Raw genomic sequence first — 11,400 nt, 5'->3', positions numbered from 1 at the left:
AGCCTTCTTCTGCCTGGATTAGACACACTTGCGCTGTCTGCTTCTTCTGTCCCGCTGAAGGGGCCGCTCCGGCGTGCTCGCGCCGCACAGGTCTTCTGCGCATGCGCAGAAGACCTCTGCGGCGCGAGCACGCCGGAGCGGGACAGAAGAGGGCAGACAGCACAAGCGCATCTAATCCAGGCAGAAGAAGGCTTCGGTCGGCGCCATGGAGACGGGGACGCCAACACCGGAGGGGGTAAGTATATAACTTCTGTATGGCCAATATTTAATGCACGATGTATATTACAAAGTGCATTTATATGGCCATACAGAAGTGCTTAACCCCACTTGCTTTCGCGGGACAACCTCTTTAAGGTCTGTAGCTTATTTGGGTGAATATAGAAGGTAATCATAAATAAACTGTCCACCCAACAGGCAGAAATGGTACAACCTCTAGGAAATGCTGCACTGATACATCATGGGATATACGTAAAGAGAAAGCAAAATTTTCACCATCAAGATGATGCTTAATAAGATGATGGAAGTAGTGCAAAACACAGAGGCGACCTCCAGAGCATGGCAGGCAATCAGATGTGGGGGGTAGAGATGAAAAAAAAAGTTTTTGCCAGAATGGCCCTTTAATCGATATCTGGTTAAACACTGGCAGCACAATAAGGTCATACTTGTTGGCAAGTATATGCTATTTCACTTAGGAATAGTCTCTATCTTTAAGCTGACATGTGATCACAATACCTTAGGCTAAGAATTGTCCTTTATTGGTCACCCCTTGTCTAAGAGGTTGGAGGTGCTGAAGTGCAACATTACTCAAGAACATGCATCACAGAGGCACTTTTCCAGGTGCTCACTTGGAGGGTTACTTCGGTCTCCACCATGATCATCACACTTGAATCGGTCCTGGATGCCGGTCTCTGGTGTGCGTTGCTTGCAGATTCACTTGTGGCCCATACATAGTTCACCTTTCTTCTGCACCATCAGCCCACATTAGGTCATGTCTCTGCAGCTCAGTTCGGAGTTGCAGTGTTAATCACCGGAGGTTCTCTCTTGGGTACTCACAAAGTCTAGCTCCTGGTCTCTCTTTTTTTCTTTCTCTCAACAAAGTCATGTGACAGTTCTCAGAAGGTCCTAGCTACAATACATAAGAGGTACAACAGTAATATATACATAATGCCATTAACCTCTTACACATTTATCACCTGTCTTGTAGTATTGCAGCTAACTTCATTTAAGTAAATGAGGCCATGCTGCAATACAATTCAAAGACCGTGAACAAGAGTAGAGATTTATCTATCTATTTATCTATCTATTTATCTATCTATCTATGTCATATCTATCGATCTATCCAATATCTATCTATCTATCTATCTAATATCTATCTATCTATCTCATATCTATCTCTCTTTCTCACACATCTATCTATCTGTCTTCTATCTATCTCATATCTATCTATCTATCTATCTATCTATCTCATATCTATCTATTTATCTATCTATCTCTCTCTCACACACATCTATCTATCACACATCTATCTATTTCATATCTATCTATCTATCTATCTATCTATCTATCTATCTATCTATCTATCTATCTATCTATCTATCATCTATCATCTATCTATCTATCTCATATCTATCTATCATCTATCTCTCTCTCTCAATCTCTCACACATTTATCTACTATCTATATATCTCATATCTATCTCATAGCTATTTATCTATCTATCTATCTATCTATCTATCTATCTATCTATCTATCTCTCTTTCTCACATATCTATCTCATAGCTATCTATCTATCTATCTATCTATCTATCTATCTATCTATCTATCTATCTATCTATCTATCTATCTATCTATCTATCTATCTCCTATCTATCTCATATCTATCTATCTATCTATCTATCTCATATCTATCTCATATCTATCTATCTATCTATCTATCTATCTATCTATCTATCTATCTATCTATCTATCTATCTATCTCATATCTATCTATCTATCTATCTATCTTTCTATCTATCTATTCTGTTACTTTGATACATATAATATATATGTCATTTTCCCTTATTTCCCTAAAATTTCGCCAAGCTCCCTCAGATTTATGGGGAATAATGCATACGCATCTAAACACTGGACAAAAGATTGATGCCCGGAGTCTATAGGTTAAGTCTTGTTAATGCTAATTTGTTTTAAATGTGTTTTTAGAGCAGAGTCACACGCCCAGTGTGTAAATTTCCACATTCCCTATGTAAGAATTTTTTTCTCCTAATCACTATTAATGAATCAGTGCTGATATCCTGTATGAATGGTTTGGTTCAGAGACAAGTCATGTTCTGGCCACCCACATGCGGCTGACATTCCAAGGTGCTTTCTGCAGCATTCCTGAAATGAAACTGGTCAATGGTAAATAAAATGTCCAAACCAAATGATAACTGATTTCCTCCTAAACCTGTGTGATTTTCCATGTTAAAGGTTTGTAGAGCATTAGCAGAAAACAGCCTTACAGGGGAAGCGCTGCTTCAGGATAAAAATCAGGCGCTTTTTTAAAAATCCTGTACAACCCCTTTAAATACCTTGTTTCCCCAAAAATAAGACAGTGTCCTATATTAATTTTTGTTCAAAAAGGTTTAACTTTTTTACATGTATAGCTGCCTGGACACTATTTAAATTGCCTTTTTAAATTAACTGTTAGCAGGGCCTAATTTTGGAGTAGGGCTTATATTTCAAGCATCCTCAAAAAGCCTGAAAAATCATTTTGCATCCTCAAAAATTCTGGAAAATCATGCTATGTCTTATTTTCAGGGAAACAGGGTAAGACTATCATCTGGGTAATTTCTTTAAACGGATTGTCCAGTTGTAAAGTATTGAGGACCTATCCATCTGGCCCTTAATACTTTTCCGGCCCACGTAAAAGCGGCCGGCCAGAATGCATTCTGTATGCGCTATAGTTTCCGAACGGGCGATTTTACGCAATGGTAAATCGCCCATCTGAACAGATGCATTGGAGTCCAATGCATCAGATGGTCGCGATTTTCGGACAGCGTTTCATTGCGGCAAAATTTCCACGATAAAGCGCTTGTGTGAAGGCAGCCTTCTCTAGTGAGACATTCTCCATAACCACATGAAACTACAATAGTTATCCATTGACTTTGCAAACAGGAAATACCGAAGACTATAGGAGACATCAGTACAATCACGTGTGCGAAATCACAGCAAAACAATTGCATCTGCAATGTCTGCACACGGGTGACATAATACTGTAGCTCTTTTGTGTAGAGCGAGGAGCTGGAGGTATGCAGTCACTCCTGCCAACAGAGCAATTAGTTCCTATTGTGTAATTGCTGCTAGTGGTTTTCCAGAGGTGGGGCACTTTTTTGATCTTTATTCTTGTGCAACTATTTTTGAAATGCAGGATGAATAATGATCCTCAAGATCCAAGACTTCCACTGATATCATAATAGCGTAAAGTGGAATATTACCAAGGTATCATTGTCATTTCTGAAGAAGGCTATCACTGAACTGACAAATAAGCCAGTAATGATCAACGTGAGTAATTATGTCCAAACAGTCAGTTCACCTGCTGGCATCAAACGCTGTCCAAGCACAGCGCACGGAATAAGGGGGCTTTTATATCGGCCAACTATCAGCTGCAAAGTTTTTGACTGATCGTTGCCCCGTGTAAAAGTGACACCCAACTGGGTACTGAGCAAGAAGTCGCTTAGTTTTAGCTCACTTAGACATAGTGAGTAATGAGCGACTTCCCACTCTGTGTTAACAGGTAGGAGTTCACCATTGACCGACTGCCTGTTCGCAGTCAATGGAGGCAGGTGGCTGGTGGAGATCTATGGCGGGCTCCACCACCATTCACAAAACAACTGTCGCTCCTGTGTGAAAGCACAAAGTGATAATTACTGAGACAGCTGTCAGGCATTTAACCATGTAGAAGCACCCTAAGTCCTGAGTTCACAGAATCCGCAATGTAAGCTTGAAAAAAGAAAAATCAGGGCTGCAGGACAAGAAAAACTTCTGCGTCATTGAAAAATAAGTTAAAAGTACCTTGTCAATATCAGAGCAGAAAAAAACTTACAATCTATGAGGAAATAGGGGTGAGGGTCCTGCTCAGAAGGGCTTACAATGTATGAGGAAAGAGGGGTGAGGTTCCTGCTCAGAAGGGCTTACAATGTATGAGGAAAGAGGGGTGAGGTTCCTGCTCAGAAGGGCTTACAATGTATGAGGAAAGAGGGGTGAGGGTCCTGCTCACAAGAGCTTACAATCTATGAAGAAATAGGGGTGAGGGCCCTGCTCACAAAGGCTTACAATCTATGAGAAAATAGGGGTGAAGCTCCTGCTCACAAGAGCTTACAATCTGTGAGGAAATAGGGGTAAGGGTCCTGCTCACAAGGGCTTACTATCTATGAGAAAAGAGGGGGTGAAGCTCCTGCTCACAAGAGCTTACAATCTATGAGGAAATAGAAATGAGGGCCCTGCTCACAAGAGCTTACAATCCTTGATGAAATGGGGGTGAGGGTCCTGCTCACAATCTATGAGGAAGTAGGGGTGAAGGTCCTGCTAACCAGATCATACAATCTATGAGGAAATAGGGGTGTGGGTTCTGCTCACAAGAGTTTAAAAACTATGAGGAAATAGAGGTCAGGGTCCTGTTAACCTGATCATACAATCTATGATGTTATACGGGTGAGGGTCCTGCTCACAAGAGCTTACAATCTGTGAGGAAATAGGGGTAAGGGTCCTGCTCACAAGGGCTTACAATCTATGAGAAAATAGGGGTGTGGGTCTCCTGCTCACAAGAGCTTACAATCTATGAGGAAATAGAAATGAGGGCCCTGCTCACAAGAGCTTACAATCCTTGATGAAATGGGGGTGAGGGTCCTGCTCACAAGAGCTTAAAATCTTTGAAGAAATAGGGGTGAAGGTCCTGCTAACCAGATCATACAATCTATGATGAAATACGGTTGAGAGTCGTGCTCACAAGAGCTTACAATCTATGAGGAAATAGGGTTGAGGGTCCTGCTCACCAGAGCTTACAATCTATGAGAAAATAGGGGGTGAGGCTCCTGCTCACAAGAGCTTACAATCTATGAGGAAATAGGGTTGAGGGTCCTGCTCACCAGAGCTTACAATCTATGAGGAAACAGGAATGACACAAGACATAAAACAGCTTGTTCTGTGTAATGGTCCGGACATCATTTATATAAATAGGGCAGTGTACATAAAGCTCTATGAGGAAATAGGGGTGAGGGTCCTGCTCACAAAGACTTACAATCTATGAGAAAATAGAGGTGAGGGTCCGGCTTACAAGGGCTTACATTCAATGCAAAAATAGAGGTGAGGGTCCTGCTCACAAGGGCTTACAATCCATGAGAAAATAGGGGTGAGGGTCCTGCTTACAAGGGCTTAAAGTCTGAGGAAATATGAGTGAGGGTCCTGCTCACAAAAGCTTACAATCTATGAAGAAATAGGAGTGAGGGTCCTGCTCACAAGGGTTTACAATCTAGGATGAAATAGGGGTTAGGGTCCTGCTTACAAGGGCTTACAATCTATGAGAAAATAGGGGTGAGGGCCCTGCTCACAAGGGCTTACAATCTATGAGAAAATAGGTGTGAGGGTCCTGCTTACAAGGGCTTACAATTCTTGAGAAAATAGGTGTGAGGGTCCTGCTTACAAGGGCTTACAATCTATGAGAAAATAGGGGCTAGGGTCCTGATCACCAGAGCTTACAGTCTGAAGAAATATGGCTATGGGTCCTGCTCACAAGGGCTTACAATCTATGAGGAAATAGGGATGAGGGTCCTGTTCACAAGGGCTTACAATCTATGAGGAAATGCGGGTGAGAGTCCTTCTCGCCAGAGCTTACAATCTATGAGGACATAGGGCTGAATGTCCTGCTCACCAGAGCTTTCAATCTATGAGGAAATAGGGGTGAGGGTCCTGCTCACAAGGGCTTACATTCTATAAGGAAATATGAGTTGCATAAGAGGTAGAAGTACTTGCTCTGTGTAATGGTTCAGCCTTTTTTTAGTAGTATATATAAAGTTGTACGAGCCAGGCCCGGCATCTGTGTATGTATAGGTATGAAGTGCATTACGGTGTATGGGATCCTGTGGGATGAAGGGGTCTGGTTCTGAGGATGAATGTAGTATGGCAAACAGAAGAGCGTTAGATTAGATGATTCGAAAGATCCAGAAAGAATGCATGAGAAATGACCTCGGCTAGGTAAGATAAAAGCTCTCCAAAACTGTAACTAACCTGAATACCAAAAATATTACCGTCATCCTCAGTAACCCAGAGCTGGAATCTCATAAGAAGAAGATGACAGGTAGGTCAGCCAACCTAACGGTACCACTTCACATGTGGAGTTGTTCCTCCTACTGTGTCAGATGCAAAATGCCGCTGCGCATGCGCTGGTAGGTGCGTCACGTGGTCCAGCGCAGACACCATGATGTCATTCTAGACCTGCACCTTTAGCGCCATGGCAATTACAAGTCAACGCTACTACTAATAACTCATCCAGTGTACGTTCTATAGGCAAATTCTCTGGACAATGTTTTAATGGTACAAATTGAATCATGAAGGTCATCGGAAGGAAATTTTTAAAGAAGATTTTCAAAAAATTACCCCAAATTTGAGCGTATTTATTCCTATGCTCAACATCAGTCATCTTATTCACCAGGGCTGCTTTACTTATACATTTATGTTGAGGAGAGGAAGAAGTTGAAGATGATGATGTGACAAGGTCTGTCGTTCCATGTATGAATAATATGGAGTAATCATGATTTCATAAAGGGGATATCTGTGTGCCAAAGAAGAAGCAAGAAAGCCAAGGCGTGGTATTGTACTGTGTTGGGAAACTAAAACTGAGAATGGTAACAGAGAGCAGATGACATGGATGTCCAAGAGGGAATAGAAACTTCGCATCGCTGACCTACAACACTAGGGGATTTGCTTCCACAGAAGTAGCAAAAAATGTACATATTCTTTCATTAGAAGACATTACATTCCGCCTTGGACTTTCCATTTAAAAGGTTTGCCCATTTTTTTTTTTTTTTTACAAAACTTTGGCTTGATTGATTATGGGGATGCCCCATGCAGGGATTCACCTTACTGAAAATAGTCACAGCAGCAGAGCTGTCCCGTCTAATGTTATCAGACTTTTTCTAGTATAGCATAGAGTTGTTCTATTTAAAAGCACCAGTCATGCAGAAATTGTGGTAAAGTTATAGGTACACTTTCCTGCCCTGGACCACTGAAATTAACCCCTTCACCACCTGACCCCATTTCATAATAAACTGTATTATTATATAATATTAATTTGACCCTCTGGCTTGGCGACATAATTTTGTCCCAGGATTGGAAGGGAATGGGGGGTTATATCACTTGGTGCCCTCCTTTATTACCACACACCTATCAATCCACTGGTTCATGTTGCCCAACTCTGGTGATCCAAGATGGCTATGCCACTTTCTAGATTATCAGAAGTGCACTGCATCAGTCATCTGCCATTACATTGGATGCTGTTTTCTGATTGCCCAGGGCTACTGACACAGGTCTCGAGAGGCATAGCTAAAGGCTTGTGGGCCCTGGTGCAAAATTTCAGCTTTGTCCTTCTTCACACATCCTGCTCTTCCACCCAGAGCTTTCCACAGCATTGTCAAGTCTCTTAAGAGGCCCGTTGATACAACAGTTGCAACCAGAAAAGTTGCTAAAGTCTAAAAAGATTATGAGCACAAGCTCGAAGCACATATATCAACTCCCACCTAGTTACAAAAATGAATAACTAAAACAATATATAATCTCATAGACAACATATCTATAAGGCAGCTTTTAGAACACAACGGGCTCAGATACAGCAGCCGAGCTTCAGAATGCCTTTAAATAATGCAGTCACCATATAAAAATATAACCACCTTGGACACTTTCAACAGAGGCCTACATTTTTCAAGAGGATTCATGCGTAACTGGGAAGTCTGAGAAATCTATAGCACAGTTAACACGCTGGCCTGGTGACCCCCTAACACTAATTCAGAGACCATAAAACTTTCACATCCTTATCAGTGGACTAATTAAGTATTTATTCCACTACTCATCCTGTTCTGGTATTTTTTTAAGTGCAAATTAATCACACCATGTCTGTGCCTAGTCATATGTATAAAAAAACGCATGTTTTTTCAGATCTAGTCCATAAGCCTGAAGAAGAACCCTAAGAAGGTTGGAAAGCTCAATATAATATCACATCTTTTAAAGGCCATTAAAAGGTATCATATCTACAAGATTACTTGGTTTCTCTTACTAAGAACAATCACATTTTGCTCTGCTGGCTACACAGTACCTAACTTTTTTAATATAATGAGATACCAGTTGTAGACAGTGATAGTGATTATAGTGCAGTTACCTCAGGTGGTGTCTCATCTGACTAGTGAAATCTTTGTTTTTTTCTTCTCTATTTCTTCTAAGACCTTAATGGAGACTTCATTTAGTCATGACTTGTCTCTTTACACTTTCCCCATCCTGCCACTATCTTTAATACCTCCTATGCCTGACACACGCAGTGGCCACTTTTGTGTCCCAACACACAAATACATACATAGTGGCCCCCTCTGCAGCCCAACACACACAGACACTTACATAGTAGCCCTTTATATGTTCCAACACACACATAATGGCCCCTTCTATGCATACATATACACAAAGTGGCCCCTTCTACATACACATATACACACACATCAAAATTATTATATGCCTGGCCCCAGCACTTAGGCGATTTACCTGGACTCACTTCATTGCATTTATTACATCCTCTCTGTATCACTGTCTGATGTAGCTGAGTACCCAACTCCCTTCCCGGCTGCTGTTCTCAATGTAGGGTGAGCCAGGGAGAGAGTCGGGTGCTCAGCACAGCAACAGTAAGAGACAGTGAAGCACGTAAGATGTAATGAATGTAATGAGTTCACATAATCATCGAAGTTGCAGGGCAGGGCCCAGGCACTAGGGAGGGGTTGTCTTCTGGATGTTCTGGTACACCGGCAAGGGAAGCCTCTTGGGTCCTGCTATCTTAGGGGACCGGTCACAACTGTGACCCTTGCGTCCCTTATAGCTACACCACTGCAGGTCGCATTAAGTGTTTATCACTAAATCACCTAGTATCTCCAGATAAAATAAAGATTAACTATTAACCCCCATAGACCATCAGGGATAATGGATATGAACATTACCCCTTCATCATCGTAGACCACCAGAGATATTCAATATACTGCACTTACTGCTAAGCCACTCTAGACCTGCCAGTAGTTCACTGTCCTGACTTCCTTGCCCATACTTCCCAAGCTGTATTGCACTGTATCTCATGCAGTCTGGAGGGAGAGAATATTTGAATGCCCATTCCTCTTATTTCCTAGGATGATTTAGGCATTTAGAGACATTTCGGCCAGATGGTTAGTATACCCACTATAATGTCAGTGTGTGTAATTGGTGCGCACACACACCCGCACACCCACACACTGTAATAGCAGGAGAGGCAGAGACCGTGGAGGTCGTTATCACAGTTTCTGCAGATCTGTCGGCCTCCGGCACACAGTAAGCACGCACCCGACATTAAACAGATCTGCATGAAAAACCTCAGTAGTGTGTTGCACCATGATAATATGGGTCTGTATTATGTATATGTGTAGATTGTTTTTTTAATGGACTACACAGGATTAACTCTTTCCAATCCAATTTGTATCCTGGTTTTCCTAGGGGGCTTACTCTTTTTCTGCCGTTATACAACAGTGCTATATGCTGGCTAAAGCCAGTACTGCATGAGGTGACACGTTGGATAGGCTCCGACGGCAGAGAGGCTGGCAATATACAGTAAGAGAACCCCGGTGGACGTCTTCCAACATCAGAGCTGTACAGCCTTAAATCATGATGTCTTCAGAGGTTAGACAGTGGATTGGAAAGGGTTAAAAAAACGCTGGAGGCCTCATACTGTAGTTCTTTTCGCCGAGGGAACTGATTTCTAGATTCCTTTCTAAAAAGATTGCACTAACTAGCCAGATTTGCAGTTCAGCGATTGCTTGCATAGTCCGCAGCTTCCTCATTGACAGAATTGATGGAGTTTTCAGGATGTGTGAAGTGAAATTTACCAAAATATGATAGAATTTAGTCAGTAAGCGTTTCTATTCAGAAAGCAAAGCTGTTACTAGCGCTATTAGCCATTAACAGATCCCCGTCTGCGGCCAAATATGATACATGATGGCGCTGGATGTTTCTGGGATGGGCCGAGCGTATATTTATGTGAACTTTAATTGGTTTCTATTGACTTCCGCATGAATTGCATTCATCTCCTCTACGACTTAGAGCGGCTTCATACGAACATTTGTGTTATTGCGCATGTTTCAGTGCAACGTATTTGTGCTGTAAATGAGGTAGATTCGTGTGCATATTGTCGCATAGAACTATATTTTTTGCGCACATAGGGCTTGTTCACACGTGCGTGCAACACCCCGACCTGTAGTACTTACGCACCTCCCATAGACTTCTATGGGACCTTTGCTGCACAACTCGCAGAAAAATAGAGCAGGACCTCTTTTTTGCACATGCTTTTGACTCCGCACGTAAAAAAGCGTTTAAAAAAACGCTAAAAACTGAGGCAAAATGCTCATTTTTAGCGTTTTGCCTCCCTAAAAACGCAATAAAAGTAATCAAAAAAGCCGTATGTACCACACAATGGTACCAATAAAAACTACAGCTCGTCTCACAAAAAATAAGCCCTCACAGAGCTCGGTACATAGAAAAATAAAAAAGTTACAGGACTTTGAATGCAGCGATTTAGAAAAAAAAAAAAGATTTCCAAAAAAAGGGTTTTTATTGCAGAAAAGTAGAAAAACCTTAAAAAAGGATTTTGGTATCGTTGTAACCGTACCGACCTGCAGAAAAAAAGGATTGTGTCATTTATGCTGCATGATTAACGCTGTAAAAAAAAACACAAAAAATCTATGGCAGAATTGATGCGTTTTCTCTCCCTGTTATCATAAAAAAAATAATAAAAGTTTTACAATATAGTCTATGTACCCAAAAGTGGCACCGATAAAAACTACAGCTCGCCACGCAAAAAACAAGCCCTCATATGGCCACGTCGATGGGAAAGTAAAAAAGTTATGACTTTTGAAAAATGGAGATGAAAATCCGCCAAAAATCATTGCGTCCTCAAGCCCAAAATAGGCCGTGTCCTTAAGGGGTTAATGGTAGGCATATCTCATATATGGGGACTCTTCTACACAGGCACTGTGATTTTCGGCTGCCCGAATTGCGGACAAAAATCACATGAATGAGAGGCAGCCATGACCAAGTCTACATCCACTGAACAACTATCACTCCCATATGAAAGCCAATGATCGATAGTTGCTG

The sequence above is a fragment of the Eleutherodactylus coqui genome, chromosome 2 (genome assembly GCF_035609145.1).
Source record: "Eleutherodactylus coqui strain aEleCoq1 chromosome 2, aEleCoq1.hap1, whole genome shotgun sequence".
Classification (NCBI taxonomy): Eukaryota; Metazoa; Chordata; class Amphibia; order Anura; family Eleutherodactylidae; genus Eleutherodactylus; species Eleutherodactylus coqui.
Note: the sequence above shows the minus strand (reverse complement) of the source record.